Source organism: Protopterus annectens, chromosome 12.part0 (assembly GCF_019279795.1).
Source record: "Protopterus annectens isolate FY-2018-M chromosome 12.part0, PAN1.0, whole genome shotgun sequence".
Taxonomy (NCBI): Eukaryota; Metazoa; Chordata; order Ceratodontiformes; family Protopteridae; genus Protopterus; species Protopterus annectens.
In genome coordinates, this window is record NC_056746.1 from 678,644,374 (window position 1) to 678,670,680 (window position 26,307).

Consider the following 26,307-nt stretch of genomic DNA (forward strand, 5'->3'; position numbering starts at 1 on the left):
TGAAGGGTAGAGATATATATGTTGGTGAAGGTTAGTATGCACACATTTGTATGTAGGTTTTAGTGTGTGACAAACAAGACAGCATACAGTGCTGGTATATGACATGTGGTGGTTAAACACTATGGGTGGTTTGTTCAGTTTGCAATGTTGAAGCCAGTAAGGCCTGCTAAAGCTACCTGGGCTGTCAACACCTTCAATGCATTTATCCCAAGACTGTGCGATTTTATTACATTACTGTACACCTTACATCCTTTGTATAATTGATATTCTCACTATGAAAGGTAAAATGTATATGTGCCAACATATATATATGTATATGTAGACCAATGGATGTGTATATGTATATATACATATATAATTTTATAATTGTATATATATATATATATATATATATATATATATATATATATATATATATAGTTATATATACTCATACACACCTACATCTACTTGTTGCAATAGATTCTCTGTACTGTTGACTGACTGTGATGGTCAATATGTTTGTGAATACGTCAAAGATATGTATCTGTGGGATCGCTTAGTGGGAAACTGTTTATGTCATGGTATTATGGGTCCTTGCTTTGATCCTAGAAAAAGTTGTGTATTCTGTTGCTAGGCAGAAAAAGTGCTATTGCATACAGTGTGATTAAGTCCCTTGGTTTTAACTAGGGTGTGTCATTGGAGGCTAAAGCACTACATCTATGATTATTGATTGGTACCGATGTTGAATCCAAATCCTGTGTGCACTGTAGTACTACTTGAAGCTCTGGGCCTGTACAGCAAAGTATGGTGTATGTCCACATTGCTTGCATCCACTGTTTTGTGGGGTCCCTGTATTCATCACAGATTACATTTCTCAAGCTTAAGGTTGTGTAAGTACTGACACACAATACTGTATAGTACACACTGAAAGCTTATCTGGGTTGTCATACGTTTGTGTCCTGCAATTATGTCTGATGTGTGTGTGGGTATGTCTGTAACATGTCCTTTGACATATGTGTGGTAAAACATATAACTGCATGTCTAGCAACATTCATAGTGTACCATAGCAGTATGCAACCAATATTCCCAATTGTGCACATATTTTGGCCACAGGTTTGCCATTAACAAGTTGTGTGGTATAATAGTAATACATTTACTGGACCTTACACTGATTGTGATGAATGATATATTTCTTTACACAACAGCTTGATGTATGTCTGCTGTGGCTAGGTGGTGCATTGTGTTGCATACAGTGTGCCAGGTACTCTTGCATAGTCTTATATAGTGATTTTATTTTGTTGCTGTGCAGAACATGGTTCATTAGAAAGAGAGTGAGCAAGGCACTTTCAAGCAGTTGTGGGGTGAGCAGTGATAAGTGGCAGCTGTACAGAGTTTTTACCAAAGGGGATGACAATGCACTTTTTGGCATTGAGCTTGAGGCCATGGCTTTGACAGCAGGCATCTGTCTCAGTGAGGCCCTTTTGTAGGATGTCCACATCGTTAGTAGTTTTGATTATGGCTCCTAGTTTGCAGTCATCTGGGAACTTCATTAGCCAAAGACCTTCTGTGTTAGCCTGTACTTCAGGGAAGTAGATACCAAACAGGACAGGACACAGGATTGAACCCTGTGGTACTCCACTTGTCACTGGTCTGAAGTCGGATTTGGAGTCTGCTACTTTCACAGTGTGGGTTCTGTCAGTGAGCCAGTTGGCAACCCATCATGTGACATAGGGATTTATACCTAGTTTAGTGAGTTTATCTATAATTCTAGAGTGGGGGATGGTGTCAAAAGCCTTGGCAAGATCTAGATAGTCTGGGTGAACCACCTTACCCTTGTCTACGGCTTTGGTGACTGCTTAAAAGAGGTCTATCAGGTTTAGGAGACATGATCTGCCTTTTACAAACCCAAACTGGTTGTGGTCCAGAGTTTGGAGATTACCAATGTCTTTGTTTATAAGTTCCATGATGATACATTCCATGGCCTTGCAGACCAGGCTCATCAGGCTAATGGGGCACTAGTTTCCGGGGTCTGTGGTGGCTCCCCCCTTGTGTAGTGGGATAACCATCACTGTGCACCATTCAGCAGGCACAAAGCCTGAGGTGACGCTATGACTGAACATGGTGTGGTGCCAGTTTGTTCTGTAGTTCATGCAGAACGCAGCCTGGGATGTTATCTGGTCCCATGGATGCTGTGTTCCTGGCTTTGGAGAGTGGTTTTTACCTGTGCAGCTGTGATGACAGCAACTTTGCATTCTTCCGGTATAGAGATGGGCTCTTTCATGGGTGAGAGGGGGGTAAAGTTAGCACTGATCCTATCTGCCAGGATGTTGGCAATATCAGTTGGGTCTGTATATTTAGTGCCATTGTGCTGTAACTCAGAGCAGATCTGAGTGTTGCCATTGAGATTCTTGACATAGCTATAGAATGCTTTGTGGTTGTCTTTAGAATCAGTGGTGATTTTGTTTTCATAACTAGCTTTGGAGGATTTTATCAGGGATCGCAACTTCTTACTGAGGCTGACCAGGGAGCTCCTCCACACATGGGAATTTTACCATCTTTTGCAACAGTTTCTTCCTTCTGTTGTACAGTCTGTTTATGGCAGGGGACCACAAGATTGGCTTTCTTTTCTTGGAGGATAATGTCTTGGTTCAGTTTGGGATAGCACAATCCATGCATTCATGTAAGTGCTTATAAAGTGCAATTGTGTAGGATTTAGTAGTCATAACTGTATTGTCCATCTGCATAGGTGTCCTGAAGTTCACCACTTCTGTCTTAAGAAGCATGAAGATGGCTTTGGAGAAATTTTTAAACATGACTTCCTTAATGGGGAGTGGAGGCAGAATGTGGATATGTAGGGTAATTAGCTTTGTTCAGATCTCACCAATGAGGCGTTGACTTCAGGTTTAGAACACTGGTCACTCAGGAAAATCCAAACCCCGTAACCAACACAAATAACCACAAAGTAAGCTAAATGCTACTCATTACCAGAAGTCTCAGCCTCCAAATGCACACACTCGAGGCACTTCTCAGTATGGAGAATATTGATATCTGTGCAGTAACAGAAACCTAGTTCAAGGCTCCAGAGAGCGCACCAGTACTACCAGGATACAACTCATTCCATACCTTCCAGCATCACAACCTGGATCATAGCACATAGGGTGGGGATGTATCCATATTCATCAAGGATACCTACACCTCTCTCTACATCCTCTCTACAGGATATGTACCCATAGAATGTTGCACAGAAATGTTCTTCCCATTCCAAAGGGGTGGGGCCATAAAAGACCCTTGGCATTCATGCTCTATGAGTCTGATGAGTCTGATCTGCAAGGCAATGGAGCCAATCATAATGGAAGTCAACAATAAAGACATTGGGAACCTTCACACAGTTGAGCACACCCAGTTTGGCTTCATCAAATGCAGAACACGCCTCCTGAACTGGGTGCATTTCTTTGAGACAGTTACCCAGGCTACAAATGATTGAAATGAGCTCCACACAGCCTACCTATACCTTGCTAAGGCCTTTGACACCATTCCCCAGTCAGGTATCATAGATGAACTCACCAACCTGGGCATGAATCCATACATCACAAGATGGATTGCAGACTGGCACACAGGTAGATCCCACAAATTAAGAGTTGCTGGCTACATGTCAGATTCTACACCGGTAACAACTGGTGTCCCCCAGGGTTCAGTCCTGGGGTCCCTCCTGTTTGGTATAGACTTCTCAAAAGTACCTGCCAACACATGAGGGTTGTGGTTGACTAAGTTTGCTTGGAACTGTAAAGTGTTTGCCATAATAGATTCCCCGGATGACACAAATATTCTCCAGAAGGCACTCTATGAGACAGATGTGTGGTGTCAGAATCATGGCCTCAACTGCAATGTGGAAGAATGCATAGTAATCCCCTTTGGTGAAAACAAAGTGCCCACAAACTACCACACATAGGTGTTACCCCCTAAAAACTGACAAGGTAAAAAGGGATCTGGGGACACAAGTAGATAGTCATCTTTCCTTTGACAACCATGTTGCCAAAGTGATTAGGAAATCCTGTGTGGCCCATCTAATCAACAAAGGGTTTGCATCAGGATCAAAAGAGGTAGTGGTGGCCCTCTACTCTTATGTCATCAGACCCATCATTGAGTATAATGTACCATTTTGGATGTACTTGACTAAGCATATCCAGCAGCTGTAGAGACCACAGAGGTACCTCACCAAGAGGATTACTGGCATCAAACAGTTATGTTATGCAACACAACTGGTAAAACTAAATCAGTTCTCTGTTGTGTACTGCCTACTCACAGGCACACTCTGCCTAACATACAGAGCCATGTCCAACACATAACTGGTGAACATGCACATCTACGGATAACAAAATTGAGTCACACTACACACTCCAGGGATATGAACCTCATCACAACAATGAATACAACATGCTGGTGGGATAGATTACCATCACAGACATTTGACTTACTGTGGAACGCCCCTCACTGACACTCTTCAATAGGAACCTTGATGAGTGGATGGGAAACAGACAATTCATGCCAGGCATCACATCAGCAGCCCCACTAGAAAGGGGCTTAGGGTACTAACTATTAGAAGTATGCCTTAGGAGACTACCCAATGGGGTGGTGAAAGCTGCACAACTTGCCTAGGCTAATATATGCCTTCGTGAAGATAGTTTACTACATACCTATGAACCTATGTGACAGGTACATGTCTACAGATAGTAGATGGGTACTATTGTACAGTCATGTTGTACAGCAGGCACATGGACCACATACACTGTAATGCTTACAGATACTGGTGGCTGTTATGCACAGTGGGTGAGATGTGCACCTCATGTCTTTTGTGCCATTGGGATGTGTGCTGGGTGGTACAGTCCTGGATGGCTCCCTGGTCACCCTATTACACACATCTCTGCCCATCCATCTTTGGCTTATTATACTGTGTTCCCCCTACATATATATAGGTACATAGGTAGGTAATAGGCTATCTGCCTGAAGGCATATATTAGTATGGCCAGAGTGTGCAGCTATCACCACACTTGGGGTTAGTTTCCTAGGCCTCTGTGTAGTAGAGCTGATGAAGTGATCCATGGTGTGACAGTTCAGTTTCACATACACTCATCAAGGCTCCTCTGGAAGAGTGTCAGTGATGGACTCAGCTTAATGTAGGTTGGGAGCCTGTTCCAAAGCAAGGGAAGTCTGTGAGTTAGTAATTTATCCCTCCAACATGTTCTATTTATTGTTGTGATGATGATATCCCTAAAGCAGGTGGCACAGTGAGCTTGGGTTTACTTCATATAGAGCATGTACATCAGTTCTGCATTGGACATGGACCTGTCTGTTGGGCAGAGATCGCCTGAGTCGACAGTATGCAACAGAGTACAGATTGAGTTAACTTCAGTCTTGTTGCATGAGGCAACTGTTTGAGGCTAGTAATACTCTTGTTGAGGTACTTCAGTGGTTTTTCCAGCTGCTGAAGGTGCCTAGTCAGATTCATCACAAGAGTGCCATGATACTCTCTGATGGGTCTGATGACTGATGAGTAGAGGGAACCTCCTTTGACCTACATGCAAAGACCTTGGCAATTTGTGGGAACACATAGCATGATTTTCTACCCACTGTGTGAATGTGTTTCTGGAAGTAGAGATGACTATCCACGTGTCCATAGATCCCTTATTATTACCTCCATATTTAGAGTGCTGGCACCTATGTGGCATTTGTATGACTGTAGCTCGAGGCCGTAATTTTCGCACCATATCTGTCTGACTGAGACCCTTTTTAAGGATGTCTCTGTTGTTCCAAGCATCGATTATGACAACCTTTTTGCAGTTATCCACAAACTTTGCTAACCATAGCCCTCGTGTGTTTGACTGTATTTCTGAAAAGTATACACCAGACAGGAGGGGTCCCAGGACTGAGCCATGGGGGACAGCAGTTGTTACCAGCTTACAGTCCAACAGGGAGACCACAATTCTTACCTTGTGGGATCTATCTGTGCCCCAGTTGGCAATCCATCAGATGACATACATGTTTATGCACAGGTTGTTGATTTTGTGGATACAACATGTGTGTGGGATGTTGGAAAAGGGCTTCTCATGGTCCATATAGGCTGTGTGTAGCTCATTTCATTGATGTATGTCCTGGGTGACTGCCTTGAAAACTGTCTAGCAGGTTTAGGAACCATGATCTGCCTCTGACCAAACCAAAATGGGTAGGGTTGTATGTTTGTAGGCTCCCAATAGCTCTGTTTATGAGTTCCATAATGATGGACTCCATGGCCTTGCAGATCAGGCTTATTAGGCTTATAAGACAATAGTTCCCATGGTCTGTTGTGCACCAACACTTGTGGAGTGTGCCAAACGTTGCTGTAACCCATTCAACAGTTTCATATCCTGTACAGAGGGTGAGTCTCAACAGACTGTTCAGGTGCAGGGTCTGTTTGTTTTGGAGTTCACATATGACACAGCCAGGGAAACCATGTCATCCCATAGATGCTGTGTTTTTAGGTTTGGATAGAGCTGTTTAACCATAACCATTGTATATGTGATTTTTGGGTTTTCACAATCTCCAGGTATGGTAATGGGCTCTTTTGTCAGTGAGAGGGGGATAAATATGTATGAACCTGTCTGACAAGATGTTCACAATGTCAGTCATGTACATGTATTCATTTACACTTTGCACTGACTCAGAACATATATGAGTTTACATTGATATTTATGACATAGCAAATGAAAGCTTCATGGTTCTCTATGGATTCTTTGGCAATATTTTTTGCCAGAACATGGCTTGGATAATGTTAGGAGTGCTCATTGTTTCTTGATGATACTGATCGGAGATTTATTTATCTTCTTTGGATTTTCACTTTCTTTGAACAACTTAAGTACTTGTAGTACATAGTTTGATTATGTCAGGGGTCCAATATATTATATGGGTCTGTTTTCATATCACTGTGTGCACAAGGCAGGATTGGTGAATAGTGACAACTGTCTGGAGTAAGAATTGCAACTGCTAGATATGTGTGGCCCACTGCTGTACTCAGACATGGCCTAAGTATGTGACCATGCCCAGTATGACTTTTCAGTATGTTGTTGACTGACATTTGCTTCATTTGTTTAAGTGTGTGAGCATGCCCAGTATGACCTTTCAGTATGTTGCTGACTGAAATTTGCTAAATTTGTTTAAGTGTGTGAGCATGCCCACTATGGGCATATATACTATATGTGTGTGAAAAATAACATTGGTTTTTACTTCAGGGCTCATCTTTGTGTTGTACATCGACAGGAAGCATGCTGTGCCTGCAGGGCTTCCATGAGTCAATTTGCATAGACTTATCAACATTTCTACATACAGGGAGGACAGCTATTATTTGTACATTTCTACCCAGGGGGCACACCTGATTGTTACTGTGGGTGTAAATAGGATGTGGGGTACACCTGACACTTATACACATTTGCTTGGCCTGCACTGCTATGTCAGGTACTCCATTTCAGTCTGTACTGTTGCCTATCATACTGGCTTGAGGCATACCACTGTACTACAGATCTTAGCTTCCAATTACATGCATATTAGTTTGTGACTTCATAGCCTACCCAACCCACATCACACTGCCTGGCCTGCTGTTATCTGTCTGCATAGGCCTGGGGAGAGGTTACTCATATGCCTCTTCAGAGGGCATGATACAGCATTTGTTTGTGTTTGTGTTTGTCTACAATTGTCCTGCTGGCTGTGACTGTTAGGTATGTGACCCCCCTCCAACTGGTATGTGTGAGTGACTTAAGTTGTGTCTGTACCAGTGAAATGCTGTCATGGCTTAGTGGTTCAGTACTGTGACTACACTGCACTGTTTCCTGAGTTCGAGCCCTGTCACTGCTTTTTATTTTCCTGCTGGGCAGACCTGATTGGTTAAGGAACAGTAAAGCAGGTGTGAGCTTGTTTACCCAACTTTGCTCGAATTTGCCCAACATTGCCCAACCTTGCCCGACTTGCCCAACATTGCGCTGGTTAGCACGGTGCGCAGCTACACGCAATTGTATTTACATATGCTCAATACTGGTAAAATGTGCTTAGCAGTGCTTTCTATTGCTTAGAATAGGGTACGCAAGCCTCAGGTGGTGCTGCAGGGCTGCCTATGTTTGATGCACATAGTACACTTCCTATAAATGTTTGAAAACAGGTAGTGTCAAGTTACGCATCCCTTTTACTGTATGTGCGAGTCAGAGAGAGGTGTCATTTCCAGGGTTCCTATTGAGTTAGTGTATGTGCTATGCATTGCCTCTTTGCCAAGGCCAGGGCATACTGGTCATGCCTCCTTCTGCATACTGGGGCAGGCTCAGGTTGTTCCTCCTCTGAGTCATGCTATGCCTGTGCAGGCCTTGGCAATGGTGGGGGGCTGTTTGGCCCTACGCCATGCTCTTCCTGCTGCAGCTTTTTCTGCAGGATAATGTTGTGTAGCATGGCACATACCATAACAATTTGGGTACATGTAGTTGGTGAGTACTGCAAGGCTCCACCAGATGTGTCCAGGCACCAGAACCATGACTTGAGCATCCCAAACACATGCTCAATTATGTTTCTTGTTTGTGCGTGTGCCTCATTATGGAGTTCTTGTTCAGGTGTATGTACATTTCTGATGGGTGTCATCAGCCACGGCTCCAGTGCGTATCCAGCATCCTCCCACTAGGTGACCATCAGGGATGTGCCCATTGGAAAATCTCTGGTACAGCTGCGTCAGATGCCAGATGTGGGAATCGTGATAGCTTCCAGGGCAGCCAGCACACACATTCATTATTATGCCTTGGGCATCACACACAACCTGGCCATTGATGGAGGGGAAGTCCTTGCAATTGATATAGAACCTACCCCGCTCACTGGGTGGTGCTTAGATGCATATGTGCGTGCAGTCTACTGCACCCACTACCTCAGGGTATTCTACTATTTGGTGGAAAAGACGCATATTGCTGGCCAATGCCTCACGGGAACTGGGGAAATATACATGGTCACCGACATGTGCTGACATGGCATCCAGGAATTGGTGGAGTACCCTGGAGGCTGATGCCTGTGAAATCCCCATCATATCACCAGTTGGTCTCTGAAAGGTACCTGTAGCTAGTATTCTTATGCCAACAAATACCTTGGTATCCACTGGGATGGTCAAACCCTGAGCTGTTGGACATGCTCTACTTAAAGAAATCCCAGTCCCTCAGAGCCACACACTCCAGGGATCTAAACCTTGTCATCACAATGAACAAAACATGCTGGAGGGATAGGCTCCTGACCCAGAGACTTCCCATATTCAGGAATAGGCTGCCCATACATGTCAAGCAGAGTGCCTCATTGGTCCTCTTCAAAAGGAACCTTGATGATTGGATGGGAGAAAGGAAATTCACCCCAGGGATCATGTCAGTCACCCTGCTAGACAGGGGCCCAGAGAAGTAAATATTGTGGGAAGAAATATCCAGGGAATTGTTATGGCTAGGCTTGCATAGGCCCTAGGGCCGAAAGCCTGGTAGCAACCTATGAACCTATGAATCTATGGGTTCCCCTTTGTTGGTTCTGTGTGTGAGGCGTGGCCTGCACGGCTCAACAATTTGCTGCAGGAGGTCTCTGTCCACCCTATAGCACTCCACTATCTCCAGCTCATGTAGCCCCTGGTAGGTTACCCTGGGTCAGTACACTCTTCTCCGTCTCCTCACTGTGGGTTGCTCAGCAGTATTCACAACATCACCACCCTCAGCACCTTGCACATGTTGGTTTATGATAGCAAGAGCAGCCCCTAACATTTTGTCCGACTTAAGCTTTTTAAGCTTTCCCTCTTTGTATACTGCAGTGTTGCAGAGTTCTTGGGAAAAAACAGGGGGGAATGCTGTTTGCAGAGTTTAATGTACTGGGTTTGGCTGGGATAGCCTGCTGCCAGTGTAATTGGATGATTCAGATATATTTCACCTGGCAGTTCTGCTAGTTCTCCTTGGTTAACTTCCTACTACTTTTTTCCTTCGATTTCCCTTTCTGTTTCCACCCGGGGCAGCGCCGTGCAAACACGCGCACATGTGTGCACATGCGCGCACATGAGCGTGCACACTGTGTGCATGTTTGCAAGAAATTTCCGAACTTTTAACAGTGTGCACCTTTGGTTTCAGGTTTTCAAATAGGACAACTGTAGACATGCCTCTTGCAAACCTGAGCAACTCAGGGCAAACACAAGCCACTGTGCTCCGATTAGCTTACAGCCTTTCTGACATACCCCCTCATGATGTAACCTATATTCTACTCTACTACTCACCTACTCCCACACTTACACTCTTGGGACATAGCTCACATGCTGGGGAAAATTGGGATTCACTATCCTTATCCTTATTTGCATAGGATTGCCTACTAATGCATGGTTACATCTTTCTCACTGAGCTTCCCCCCTTAGCAAACACTACTCAGTGGCCATGTTGTCTTCAGTCTGCCATTCACCTGCATAGCAGGATAAGCTTTTTAGTGAAAATGCCTATTTTTGCCTATTTTTAAATTATGTTCTTGTTTTTTAAAGTGCTGCACATTTGCACAGTGCTGTGCTATGCTTAAACATTGGAGATTGGGGGAAAAAAAGTTAGATTTTAATAATTGTAAACATTTATAAATGCCAATGGCCTTATATTTTGCCATTGGCATGCTTCCTCGACTGTATGCATCCTTTATTTGGAGCTGTCATAGCTCTGTTTAGCTATTTGTAGAACGGTACTCTGTTACCAATGGAGTACATTTCTGCAGATAACACTAATCTTCCACTGACAGGTTAGTGTTTCCTGGATTGCAAATTTACCTAATTTGTATAGCTTTCAGCAGCAAATGAGGTAATTTGCATACCATGACGTTGTCCATGCAAGAGTAGCTTTATCAGCTCTCGTGCACGCCCCTGCTAGCTGTACCTGGATGGCATGGCAGACATATTGCCGCCGTGAGCTCCTACACTCTTCTTGCACTCCGTGCAAGCTTTCGTAAATCCAGCCCACAGTCTATGGCATGCTAGATTTATTCCATACAAGTGAATCTCTCCTTCAGTTCCAATGATATTTTCATTGAAAACATTAAGAAAAGCACTAAGCCTAATCCCTTGACTGGACTTAAACTTTTTGTCATTGAGTTATAACACCCGTTTCCCCTCATGTTGAATATGGAGATATATTTCTTTAAATATTTGCTAATATATTATTACTACTATTGACTCAGCTTCTGTAATGTAGGCTAACTAGGTAGTTTAACATTATTAGTAGTATTGGTTTTCAATGTAAATATTGCCTTTAATAATGAGGACATCAAGTGCAGCTGTGAAAACATCAGGGCAGCATTCAGGAAATTTAAGAAAGTCATTGATGACTGCTTCCTGCACTGTGACAAAGGTGGCTTGTAAATTCTGGCAAATTGTATTAGATTAATAAGTAGATACTAGTCAGGTAGTTGTGAACCTCATATAGGAGCCCAGCCATATAAGTCAATGAACCCCACCCTTGGGTTTGCTATGTTTCAATTGTGCCCACTGCCTTTTCAAGTAGGGCTCCATTAAATGAACAAGTTTGCCAGGACAAAGGCTGGAGTATTTAACGTTATAAAACAGGAATCATCTGAAGTAGTGATGGAAAAACAGGCCAGGATTATAAATGTCTCTACACTGTTCCATACAATCATCAAGACTGACCTTGAAAGTAGCTTGGGTACTACATTGTTTGATATGTAGTGGAAGCGTTTTCAAAAGGCAGAAAATACTTTGAGCCTGTCCAACCATCAACTTTTATGCATTTGCTGATGGAGATAATGATGCCTGGTTTAGATTATTTGAGAAGGCTTTATTTTTACAAAAGTAAAGTAGGTCAATTAGGGTAGGGTTTTTATGGCATAAAAGGCTAAGCATAGATTAGAGCAAAGGAGTCAATAGATGACCAAGTATCTGGAGAGGTTAAATATTCTGTATAGATAGCGGAGGAACTTAACTCTTGTGCTTTCTCTTTTTTGTAACTGGCCTACACCCCCCCCCCCAGCTCCCTCATGTCCATGCTAAATCTACCAGCTTTATCTCAAACCTCCTAGACTTACTGTGATACTGCTGGAGCTGGTCATGCATCCTAATGGTGTCCTAGGGGCTTGGTTATCTCAGCTTTCATCCTGGGGGGGGGATTTTTTTATTTATGTGCTCTACTCACTTCCCTGCCCTGCCTCCCACATTCATTGACTATGTTCAAGGACAAATTCCTCTTTGAACCATATCTCCCTTAAGGAAGCACCATCGATGAATACCCTCTCACTAGGCACAGCCATTCCTCCCTCTCTGTCACTTCATCAGTCACTCCAGCAGCTAATCAAACCTGGGTCAAATGGACCATAGTTAGGTCTTTATCCTTTTATCCCAGTGGAGCGGCTAACATCTGGTGGTTTTCTTGGCCAAAAATTGTTGGAATCTCTCAAACTGGGCAATATACTTAAAGAGGTGCATGCCAAAGGGGTCACTATTCACAAAAATGGGCCTGAAAGGCAGCACTTGAGATGGATGGGATTTACATTAATAATACATCTGAATACTTGGAATCATATGTAGTTTGAGCAACATCTGTAACAAATGTAATTTTGTACTGCAGTGGCACTATATATCATTTGTAAACAAAAAAAATATATAAATTCACTATATAATGCTGCTGAACTTGCCCTCAGTGTCTATTTTTTTGGGGGGGGACCTGGTGAAGGCTGCAAAGACTTAGCCGATCTCTCATTCACTCACACATCATTCTCACTTTCCAGATCTCTCATACACACAGTCACTTCCTAATTCATACCTGCATTCATTCATTCACACATCGCTGTCACACACACACACACACACACACACACACACACACACACACACACACACACACACACACACACACACACACACGCACACACACACACCTGCATTCACTCACACATCGCTCTCACTCTCCCCATCTCTCTCTCTCTTTCACACACACTGTACTGAAATGTTGGCACAGAAAGGCATTTGTGTTCACTTTTTTTTTTATTGCTCTTCACTTATCTATTTATTTTGTATATTGATGAGCGTGTGGATTTGGTCTCAGCATAGCATAGCTCAATTGCAGAAAAAAGCATTTGACAGTATTCCACAAAACATTTATATGATTTGTGTACTTGGCAATTTTACCATGCCATCATGAAATCTGGGGGGGGGGGGGGTGACGGGACTTGCTATCATGCAGACTGGGTTGTACTTCACTAATGTAATGTGGCAATTGTAAAAAAAAATATATATATCCATTTTGTAAAATCTAGCTTCAACAAGTGCAGTTGCTGACCAGAACTCTTTTAGGAACTGCTCCTGTGAGGTTTGTACATGCTTGCACTTGCAGGATGATCACGAGCAAGTCCTGCCCAAAAAAAAAAATAAATAAATAACATAAAGTAATATATAACGATACACACACACTCAAACACACACACACATCTTGCCTGCCTTTCCATAAGCAACAGTACTACTGCTTCTGCCACAAACAAGCATGACAACTTCTGAAATTGGCACCAGTGACAAACTGCATAATTGATAATAAATTCCTTGCTTTACATTGATTACTTTTCAAAGTGACCAACACCTTTCCTGATCCTCCAATCTTCCTAAAAACACATTGTTTATGAAGAAAAATACAGTACCATTCATTGTTTAGCATTTCAAGACCACAAAATCACTTTACTGCTGCTTACATGGTAAAACCTGCTGCAAAACTATAGTAACAAGAGTCCTTGCAATGGAAATAAATACAATAAAATAAATGCTTACATTTCTTACAGCAAAAGCAGCAGGTACAGAACTGTCTCTCAACACACACTGCAGCTAACACTAGCAGGTAATCAAAATTACTAGTTATAAACACTGGCAGAGGAAAGACAAAGGAGGACTAACTTCACAGAATGGGCATGTCTATGCATTCTCTTGGTATAATGCAAATACACCAGTCGTGATGCCAGTTTGAGGGGAGGGATCATTAAGAAAAGTACAGCTACTTTACTGCAGTCCGGATGACAGCATTCTGGAGATTACAGCAACCTTTTAATCAGAGCAAAACTTGCTTTGAAAACCTTAAACTAAAATAGTACGGTAAGGATCTCTACTTTCCGTACAAAACAGCTGGAAAGGCAGTTTTAATATGCTGCATAACTGCTTCATTTTAATAGCACTGGAAAACAAGAATGAAAAGTGCAGAAATGTTGAGTATTTCTGCACTAATTCATATTGTTCTCCTTTAAATGTAAATTAGTATCATGCATTCCAGCTGAGTAAGTATGTAATCACAATAGATTTACAAAAAAACATAAATATATATATAATCCCTTGAGTGTAGTATAGTTGAAAGCTTAACACTCTACACAATGTAAGTAACTGAAGTCCAACATTTTTTGAATTCATGAGTTCAAATTTCACTTAAGACCTTTAATTCCTGTAATGCCCAGCTTGCTGTTTGTTAGACACTTAGGCAAGATGTTTATACTCGCAACTAATGTAAGGTAATCTATGTGCTGTACTATTTTAACCACTTATGCTGCTGATCTCAATGGTTTTTTGCCCATATCATCAATTTTTAGGATAATGATTGAGATGTTGAATGTGGCCAGCATCTATCACAAAACACAGATGGCAGAGGCCATTCATTTTTATTATTACATGACATACATGTGCATATTCACAGAAATTCCTCTGATGTCTTTCTATGTATATGTCCATAGAAACAAAAATATACATATGTATATCTGTATCTTTCTTTATATATGTATATAAATATGCTTATATGTGCCTCTATGCATAGGTATATGCTCATGAGGAGAGAGAGATATGCAGAGCTATCACTATACATAGTTGTGCATATGTATAAATGCCTATACAAATCTATATATACCTATGTAATAACAAGCATATGTACAGGCTTCCTTTATGTATGTTTTTATTTCATTGTCTGCATTGGTTAATATACGTCAAGAAATCTAATTTTTTCAACAGTATACATCTTTGATAGTATTAATATATATATGTATATATATATATATATATATATATATATATATATATATGTATATATATACTGGAGTCTAAAAGTGCCTTATATGACAGCACTTAACACTTGTCATATATTACTGAGGGAAATATACTAACATAGCAAAGCTCATCCTCGAATACTTAATGTGCATATGGTACTAACCTTGTTTAATATCACTGTACAAAAAGCACAGTGTTGTCCACATCATTATTCTGATGTTACATTGTCTTGTCTCACATCTTATCCATAAATCAACTTGCATATCAAAACATGTGGGTAGATAGGGACACATGGTAGTGTATGGCATACTTTAACTACACAGTCACGGATCAAACATCTTTGAATTCCCTTATATTGTATTCAGATAGCATAGAACAAGTAGGGTTCTGGATTCTGGTGTGGACATTTGCTAATGTCATAATTTTAAATACACTTTCCCTTATCTGTAGTCTGTTGTCCTAGAGTGTGTCATACAGTTAAACTCTGAAATAAATGTCAGTCACTGCAAACTGTTACCTAGGCATGAATGGCTCTGCTTGATCACATAACTTGTTTATTCTGACTATATAGTGAACATCATTTATTCATGCTCATGATGAGGAAAAAGCCAGAAATAGTACACTGTGTATAGAAAGGATGCAAGATTTGAGAAGCACCATATGAAGAGAGAGGTATGTGTTATTATAATCAGCCTCATTTTTCATCTATAAGACAAATAGCATGCCTCTGTCTCCAGTTTGAGATTTTTATTCAGATGACATCCATGCATGCAAATTTGATGTCAAGCTTCCCATAATGCATCCAAAAGGTATATCTTCTAAGAGGTAATTTAATGTGTAGAACTTTTGCTGTGCAAATGGTTTTGTGAGTAAACTGCATTTGTGCATAATCATTTGAAATTTAATTGGGTATATAGAGGTTAGATAATGTTTGCTGATACAACAAAAATGATAGTCATTTGTGTTCTAATTGTACAGATATGTTATTTATATTTTTACTTCATAAGGTACAGCATATAGTGAGCAGTTTGGATGTATATTTTTTTTTATTTATTAAGCAGTATGCTGCATATTTACTTATTTACTGACATTTTATTACCAGGAAGATCTGACTAGGTAGAAGCTGACTTTCAGTGGAGAGTTATGGTGAAAATCTTCAAAGTATTACAAATCATTTTAGGAACATTAATCTTACAATCTGTAAAAATAATACAAAAAAAAAGATATTATACCAAATTAGATATAATACGAAAATACTGGTTAAAACAGATGCAAGTTATAAGCCAATGATTTAATAGTTAATAGAAATTTTAGCCAGTTTATAGAGAAATTAAAGATAAGTTAGTATAATACAAACAGGAATTGTAATACAAAGTGAGAGAAAAACAGGCTTATGGTATATTTAGAGAGAAAGCCAGCGGAGAGAAATTGGTAGACATAAGGAAGTGAGTGAAGATGGGAGAGTAAGGAGATGTAAGGTATGAACTGGTATATGTTTATACTTAGGGATATAGTTTATCCTGGTGTTGAGGAAGAACAGAGCCATTTTGGCTAGGAAGTCTTTCAGAATAGTATTGAAAGATAGAAGGGAGGGTATTGACCTGAAGGATAGAGAAAATAAGGTCCAAGCCTTAGCAACAGGGAGGGTATTTACCTCATGGCTAGACAAAAGGAGGTCCAGACCTTAGCAACATGGTACAATTACAGACAATGCCCAACAGATTAGGAAGGTTTTGGTTGACATGGCCAAATCACCTAAAGCCATATTTTACAGCACACACTCTATGACCCATGTTCTCCTACCTTAAGGATACTGTACACCACAGTATATGCCCAAAGCAGTTGGTTTGTACAACACTTCCACCTATAGGGCACGATGTAGAGTCTCTGCTGTTGCCCACAACTCCATTCATTGGTGAGTTTGAGATGGAAACAGAATGTTTTTCCAATGACCATAGTAGATGCTCAAAGCAGTTGGTTTGTACAACTCTTCCCCCTATAGGGCACCATGTAGACTCAGTGCTGCTGCCCACAACTCCATTCATTGTTGATTTTAAGATGGACATACTCAGCATGTTTTTGGAGGTGGGAGGACCCCACAGAGACACAGGGAGAGCATACAAACAACAAGCAGGCATTGGCTGGAGGTCAGGATCAAACCTTCTATTTTGTGCATGAGAGGTGATGACCTTCCCCAGGATTTAATAAAATCTGTGTAGGCACAGTGTAGAGCCTACACGGAATGCTACTGTGTCTGTGTACATAGTACCCCCTCAGCAGCACGCCATGCATATTAAGCATGGCACATTGCAGAGGGAGAGCCATGGAACATGGTTATTGAATCAATGTATGGAGTGTAGTATCAACTGTGTCTGCAGATGAGTAAGACGGGTCCCATTTACATTGTTGAAGGGTCTGTTTTGCAAACACCCTTTGATCAATACGTAAATGTTGAACCAAGAAAAGTTTGAATGGCCAAGTAAGCGAATTTTTTCCCAGGGGGAAAAAAAATCACTTGCCCGTTATTGAGAATTTGCCCTTTCCTCCGCTGTAGTGCGATTTCAGAGTTGGTATATTTAGTTAGGGGGTTTTGTGGGGGGGTGAAACCCCCCACTTCTTAGGGTTTGATTTTTTTTTTTTTTTTTTTTTTTTATCGGCTATTGGCCAAGCGATTTTTTTTCCCTTGGACATTTATGCGTCAACCAAAGGGTGTTCACTTAACAGACCCTTTGCCAATGTAATATAGACCCAGTAAGACACTGCGCTGTCCAACTGTATAATGGCCAATGTTTATTTCAATGTTTCAAGTGTTTATATATGTTTTTTCTTTTTATAAAGCATGTTTGTTTGGAGCAGCATGGAGAGCAGCAATACTAAGTGGCACTGAGACACCTGCCAGGTATCTAAAAAATAGAAACCTAATGCAATTAATTATTTATTTAAAGATCATGTTTAAGCATAGCTGAGTGGGTTTGCACTGTGAGCTGCAGTGCTCAGTAGTGCATATAGGCAGCATAGAGGTATATGTAAAGATATCGCTGAATTCCATATATCTTTCTAGCTAAATTGGTAGCGATACAGCCCCATGAGCAGTAGGTGCAGGGTTTGAATACATGAAAGGGAAAATAAGCATTTATTTTTGAAATACAAATTATACCAATTATTTTTAAATTCTGGTCAACTGCACTCCACTAAGCTCTGCTAAGATCTGCTAAGCACCACATAAATGAAATAACAGCTAAAATATTTTCCACTGCTTGGCTCTACTTAGCTGGTTTGCACACAGATATGCACTGATAAGCATAAGAGTTTTCAAGTTTTCGCACTGTGCAGCTCAGCTGGGCTGGTTTGTGCACTGCTAAGTGATGCACTTATTTTTATATGTTGCCTAATGGAGTGTAAGGGTGGGAAAATAGGCTATATTAAGCCCAATAGGCAGGAATACAGCATAATCAATTGGAGTTCTGTTTCTGAAGGATACTATGGCAGGTGTTGGTGAGAGTTCACACTTTCGGGCACAGTGGTGCAGTATTCTGGAGTTCAGGGTCATGGTAAGACTCCTAGTAAAAGAAACATAAAGACCAGCTGCTGCAGGTAGGTTACCAGGGTTCAGAGTGCAAGGTGGAGGCCTGAGACTGGCTGGCAAGGGAACTCACCAGTGCAACTGGTATCCCCCATCACCAACATGATGACCTAGAAAGATGAAAGGGGGAGCTCTTAGACACCTGAGTCCAAGAATTTCAGGTAGGGAATGTCCCACATGTATGTAAGTACTTTTACTTCTGTTTCACCAATATCTTATCTTGAATATTTGCTAAACTGGTATGCATAATGGTATTTCTTATAACAGATGCAGAGGAGAGGGCTCACAGCCTCAAGGTGCACATGCCAGGCATTTGGCCAAGTTATGCCATGAGTGTGGTGAATATGGATGTATTATGCTAACTGTAATGAAATAAGCAAGAAAGAGTAAAGCGTTACCTGCAATAAAGTATGTACAGTAAAGTATGCATTGCAAAAAATGTGTACTTAGAGCTGTAGTGCAAGAAATGAATAATGCCAACTGTGGTGCAATAAAAACATGAAATAATATCATTACCTGCATTAAGGTATATACAATAAAGTCTGTAGTTCAGTAACTGTGGAAGTAGAGCTGTATTGCAAGATCTGAATGATGACAACTGTTGTCCAAAAAAACTTGAAACAGTACCAGAAACTGCATTAAAGTATATACAATAAAGTCTGTAGTGCAATAAGTGTAGAATTAGAGCTGTTTGTCAAGAAATTAATAATGGCAACTGTTTTGCAATAACACATGAATCAATACCAATACTACCAAGGTAAATTGTGTACATCAGGTTTGTCTTGATTTAACCATTGCAATACAACTGTATGCCTCCAGGCTGTAAGGTAAGGTGCTGGAGTTAAATATAACACTGTAATACCTGTAGTATGCAAATATAATGGCAGTCAAATGTCTTATTTAACACATAGAGTACTGTTCAAGGCTGTTCCAAGGCCAATATTGTCCACATAATGCTCTGTCATTCACAAACAGCAGGTAAACAAGGTATAAAGGTGAGGTAGCCCACTCCATAATCTTATATTGTTTGTTGACTTCACAGATATTTTGAATCAATAACAATATATTGTGTACACCTGCATTCTATATATTAATGTATAGATTGCCTACCATCTCTGTCATGCTTGTATTTCATGCATGTGTGTTTTACTTTCACTGCAGTCTAGTATACAACTGTAGTAGTACTACCAGGTCATATATTGGTTCCATGTGAGGTCTAGGCAAATAACAGTCAGTCCCTAGTCAGCAGTGACTCAGTAGATCATTTTATGAAATTCTCTGTCTGTAGTACTGTGATGACCATGCCCTGGCCCAGCAATCAAGGAACCTCAATCCTCACCACTAACACCAGGGAGGTCATCTCATAGAAGAGGAAAGGATAACTAATACATACAATAATGTACAATTTCCCTTAAGTGCACACAGAGATCACAGTCAGTCTGGGGCTGGTTGCTCCCTTGCTCTCCAGGTCCCCAATAAGACTGCCCACTGGCACAGCTATAGGGTCTAGCTCTCAGCCTAGCTGGTAAGCTAACCTCCAGTACCCTCTCTGTCCAATCAGTACTTCATGTCCCTGCCCAGGTAGCTGACACACACCCACACTTTGAGATAAGTATTTATGCAACTTCACAGACACTCCTGAGAATGGCTGACACAGATACTCCAGCTGTGCCCTTTACCCAGACTATACAGTAATCATTTCTGCCACCACCAGCTAACAATTTTCAGCTACCCAAATACCCTTAAAAGGGTGTCCAATTATTACTGTGCAATATTATTATCCAGTTGGTAATGTGACTATTCAGTCTAAGGCTTATTAGAGAGGCCTATTACAATGAACTCTATAAATATGCAATGTACTCTAGAGCCTACTATCTCTACACAAACCAGCCACAAGTAAAGGTTTTTAAAATATTTAATAAAAAAAATTAAAACACAAGACAATACTACTACACCACAGAGATATCTAAGAGTTCAGAGATCACACAGAAACTTGAAATAATACAGTAGGACAGGCCTGATATCAAAGAAAAACTCTTAATCTAACTTTCTAATGTTTAGCTATTCTTAAGAGAAAACACAGTGCTATAATCCTACTTCCATACATAAAGAGCATACACAGTGCTGAGGTTGATGGTCCAAGACAAAATGCTTTTAGGCCCTCACTGAACAATAGTTTTTAAAACACTAACAAACAGCTCTGCTCAGGCCCTCCAAAATTACATAATTTTGACACTTAGGTTTTCCCAGTATTCACATTACATCATTTTGACAATTAGTCTGGAGTTCCCAGGCAAACAAAATGCATTATTTAGCAAGCTAACACCTGCTCGGGAAACTACAACAATCAAAGACATTTCACATGTATACTTAACAATTATTCCTTAAGTTAAGTTAATAGAAAGAATGTGTTCAGCGAGCCACTTTGGCACCACTTTTTAGAAAATTGTAACTTCAAAGAACATTTGAAATGCTTGGCTTGGTTTTCCTTACAGCAGATGGCAATGTTGCAACAATCTTGAAGTTCACATTTTACAGTGTCTTCTTTCATTTAAGAACATAAGCTTGTATTTTACATTTATTTATACAAATGATAGAATTATGTATCAAATTCTATTTGACTAGGCTGGCAGCCTTTGTCAATGTTTTCCAAATCTTCACAAGAGCATTTTGCCACACACAGACTAGGGTTTGAATCCAGTACTATGTAGCACTAAATATTGCAGTACCAGTCATGTAATGTTTACAGATTTTCTCTCCACAGGACCTGCAGGTACATGGTTGAGGTAGCCCATATTATGAGTAAATAAATGTGTGTTTAGATGTCACAGACTGTTAAAATTATTAGCAAGAATGTGAAAGTACAGCATAACATAAAGGAAATAAAAAGAATAATAATAAAGTAAAATGAAATAAATAATGTGTAATTCTGGTATGGCTGTATGCCTGGAATGTCTATTCAAAGTTCCTTTAGCCAATTTATGCATTCCATACAGATGTCTCCTGCAGTCACTGCTATTGCATGGGGTTCTATCCCCATGCCTGCCAAGCAAGACATGATAGTTGCTTAGTTTCTGTACTATACACATACATGTCTCTCAAGTGTCACGCTGTCACATAATGTAATTAGCAGTGTGTAATCCATCTGGCACAGGATGGCCATTGGAATGATTACCTTGATTGCAAAGTATTACAACATCAGCCCACAGTACACCTTGGTAGTTATATATGTCCAACTGATGTGCCAGTGTTCTGTGTAGTAGTGTAGCCTCAGTTGTTCCTGCTTGGCCAATACTGTCACATGTGAATAGCTTGAGATGTATGTAGGTAATAAAACAGCTATAGGGGACTTGTACACTTAAAGAAAAGACAGACCCATAGAGTAGATAGTAGTACTGTTGTCAAGTAAATAGCATATAATGGTACTAATTAACAATTTTTCTCTCTCTCTCTCCCTACCTCTTATCTTCCTTTCTTTGTTATTGTTATCTATGGTTTACTATTCACATATGTTGTTAAATTACCTGTATTTTGGGCATTTGTATTATTATTGTTCTTTATCATAATGGTTGCATGCCTTGTTGAATTACCTTTTTTGTTTGCCTTATGCTGTAACTGTTACTGGCATGTTGTTAACATACTGACTGTTCTGCCATGTATTGTTGTGTTTCACATGATATGCATTGACATGTAATTTGGTTAAATCCACTGTTCTGGCATGTTGTTATTACTATGTTTTCTTCATAACAAACCTATACTTATTACTATACCTCCATCACCACAGCATTCCCAGTGATCTGCCTACCTTGCCTCAACTGGCCGTGGCACTGGGTCCTAGCACATCTGGGACCCAGGCCACTGGCTCCCCTATACTGCTCCTGCACCACCTGTGGCATTGGGTGGAGCCACCTCACGGACAGGGCTCAGCTTCCACCAAGGAGCAGTGGCAGAGGGGCTGTAGCCACCAAACAGGAACTACCGGTCATGGTGTGCTGGACTGTACATCAGATCTACGAATGTCACCTGCACCAGATTGAGGGTACACTGGTCAACCTGGTGGGGCAGACTGGCCCTGGCACCTAGCCTCCGATACAGCCACCTTCAGGACAGTGAAGGATCAGTGCCGACTGCCCATGGGTGGGGATATCAGTTACACTGCTGCTGTCTGGAGGCACATGCAACTCCGATTCCAGAACACCCTCCCCGTCCAATGTGTTTACCCCTCATATGTGTCGCACACCACCCCTGTCTACTGTCTTGTCTGTCTGCTATTGCATCCTCTCCTACCCAACTTACCTCCCCACATGTACCTATGTCCCTTCCCCAACATTCCACTCTCCTTAAAAAAATGGCACCTGTTCCACAAAAAAATGAATAGCGCCCCATACATAGCTCTCCATTTCACACATGTGTCCACTGGACACAACTAATTTGGTCAATTGGCTTGACAACACATTTCTGTTGTCCTCTCCCCTCTCTCTGGGGTTTTGGAGTCCAAATCCATCTATAAAACCTGCCAAAATGCACAGCTGTTGCTCTACAAGTAATGGATAGCTATGGTTCTTTCCTACACCTGCCCTGCAGATTCGTACCTGCCTTTCATATTGTTTTTCCCCCTGCTCGCCCCCATTTCACCACTTTCCTATCACCCCTTTTCCTTTTCTTTATATTTTTAGCACGGATTTGTGCGGATTTGCATGGAGTGGCTCGGTGCACAGCGTCTCTCAGCTCAGCTTAATTGAGCTGAAATGAGCTTTAAAGAGCTTTAATGTCTATATGTGTCTATTACATGTAACTCACATGCAAAAAATCAACACCTCTGCCAAGTGTTGAACCCAGACCCCTCTCCATTATAGCATACTGCATTAAGCCACCATGCTACACAGGCTTTAGGTTAAGTGGTGTTTCTAGAAAAAAACATACTGCTTGCTACTTACAGAAATTATGCATGTAACTTAAATAAAAAAACTAATGTGTAAACTGGGAGCGTACCCTTGACTCTGGTGCAATAATAAATAATAATGAAGACATACTAATGGATGTAATCAATGCCTGTGATAGCAGGAATATGTACCCTTTTATCAGCAACTTGTGGAAAGACACCTACTAATGTGGCAATGGCAAAGTACATGTACAGCTGGGACCCTGGTGCAGAAACACAAACATATAAAGCCACACACATACTCATGGATGTGGAAATGTTTCTCAAAGCCTGTATACATGTGCAGTGTCTCAGTAGCTCAGTCTGTTAAATATCTTGCATGCAGTACATTTTGCCACATGTAGTCCTAGGTTCAAATCCAGTGTTGTGTCGCATATCAATTACGTTATTGTGAAGACACCAAGTAATGACTGAGTCATGCAATCTTACTCCCCACAGGTTACTAGTACTTAATTAACTGCTACCCCAGTTTTGCAAGACAAAGGCCTGCAGTCAGAGACACAATGCACATATCCATATAGTCTAAGTATATGCCACCTATTACTCTGTTAGTCTCAATGTTGCATAACAGACGTACCTTAAGCACATTCTCCAATTGCACTATATAGAATACCATTACTCTGGCTCTGTCATAATGACAGGCCTGACACAGCTGACACAGTTACATGTACAGCTTCATGTCCACCAAAGTGTTCACAGTTCCTCTATGTGATGCAGGCTGAGCTGTATGCCAAGATAGTTGCTACAGACCTACCATACCTGCCAACCCCCTAGAAAAAGGGATCCGGACACAGCCATACTTAATGGGGGGGGGGCAAAGGCCTGCAGATAGGGACATGTTTAACTGTTTGCCCCTATAAAGTTAGTAAGTTGATTGAATAACAGCTATTGCAGTAGTATGCATAGTCTGTTGGGTATGCAATGTAACACACACATGTGTCTCTTCCCTTACTGACCTCAGCCCACAATGCTTGCCAGTCCAATGCCGGATGACCACAATGGTATGCAACACTGACCACACATATGAGGCAATACTGTGGACATACATCATAAATCTCTACAGTGGATGGTGTTTGTACATAGCCTCTGCGATGCTGTACTCTCCACACCTCAGTAATGTACATCACAAAAACTAAGGCAGGGGCCAAGGCCTACATAAAGGCCTTATATATTGCACTGTGGTGGCATGTCAGTGGCTAATGATAGTGCAATACACCTCTTTTGGCTGCAGTCAACAATTCTGAGCCACAGAGTGGTGCATAGTAAATTCCTTACAAAGGCAAGTATCTGGTTATGGGGAACAGGTCTGTATGAAACTTAACACACTCAGACAATGTATTATCCAATGATTACTGGAAGCAAAGTTCAACAAAGGAGTACTGCACTCCAACTGGCATGTAATAGATTTCTCCATATAACAGGATGCAGATGGGAGGATGGAGGTATGGGGAACAGGGATTAAAGAAGTAAGCTTGCCTTAGGTCTGTGGTGATGACATGTCTTTGATACTCTGCTGTCCTACAACTACACGCATCCCTCTCAACTGTCCCTGATTTCAATCATATCTCAGCTCTGTCCCTGTCAATCCCACCTACAATGGTTGGCTGTTGTAGGAATGCTAGTGGATTACACGTAGTACATAGTGACAATTTAGAAGGGTGTTCAACCCTGTAATGTCAAACTATGTACAGTAATCCGGCTCCTCTCATTCTGTCTATGTCTCACATAATTAGGTCTAACGTTGTAAAACTGACCCTGAATGTCCCTGATGTTCTCTGGCTAAGTCCTTGCTTCTGTTGACATTTGTTCCTGTTTGGTTGAGACCTATGCCTAACATACTTGTCAACCTCCTACAGAAAGAACTCAATACAAAGCCATAACTAATGGGGGGGCAAAGGTCCGAACTCATGGTACATACCTGAGACAGTGATACTACTACTGCATATCATTCTCAATGTAGGTGTACTGGGTGTTATGTTTAGTTATATCACATACACTGTCATATTGCGTACCTTACAGGTGTATTGTACTGGCAATGTACAGGATGTAGCTGAAGTGCATGTTATAATGAGCCTAACTTGTCTGTGTATGTTGTTGTGAGTTTGTTGTGCATGGTAGCAGAGATGTAAAGATGTGGGCTGTGTAATGCAGTTGTGGATCCTTATCTTTATGAGTCTGTGTGGATTACCATATATAATAGTGCAGGTAGCAATGTACTGCTGTTGTTTTGCTTCTCACAGGTGACTGGAGGGGGGTTGGAGTCTGTCTCCCTCACAACCTGATATCTGTGTCTCATTGGATGCTGATGATGGTGGCCATAGTGAGGCACTGATGGTGTTGTTGGTGGCTGAATCTGTCCCAGAGGTTGACATCCCACTTCTGCCCTCTTTGTCACTGCACACAGTCAGTATGCCCACACAAACCCAGTCCCCATAGACCACAGCTATTGGACAGTCAGAGGGTGATGACAGTGAACAGAGCAGTGTGACAATTATGGCTTTACTAGATGTAGACACATAGCCAGAGAGCTGGCAAGGTCCCACACAAGCTAACTGACAGGGGTGTTTGTATGGCCCACAGCTGTCTAACATACACATGTGTAGGGCTAGCACTGGGCTTGACATTGTGCATGTACACACTCAAACACCACTGCTGCATGCAGGTCACCAACAGACACACACAACACCTCTCCATGGCCCATCTAACCTGCACACCTTCCTGACTCATACACTTGCT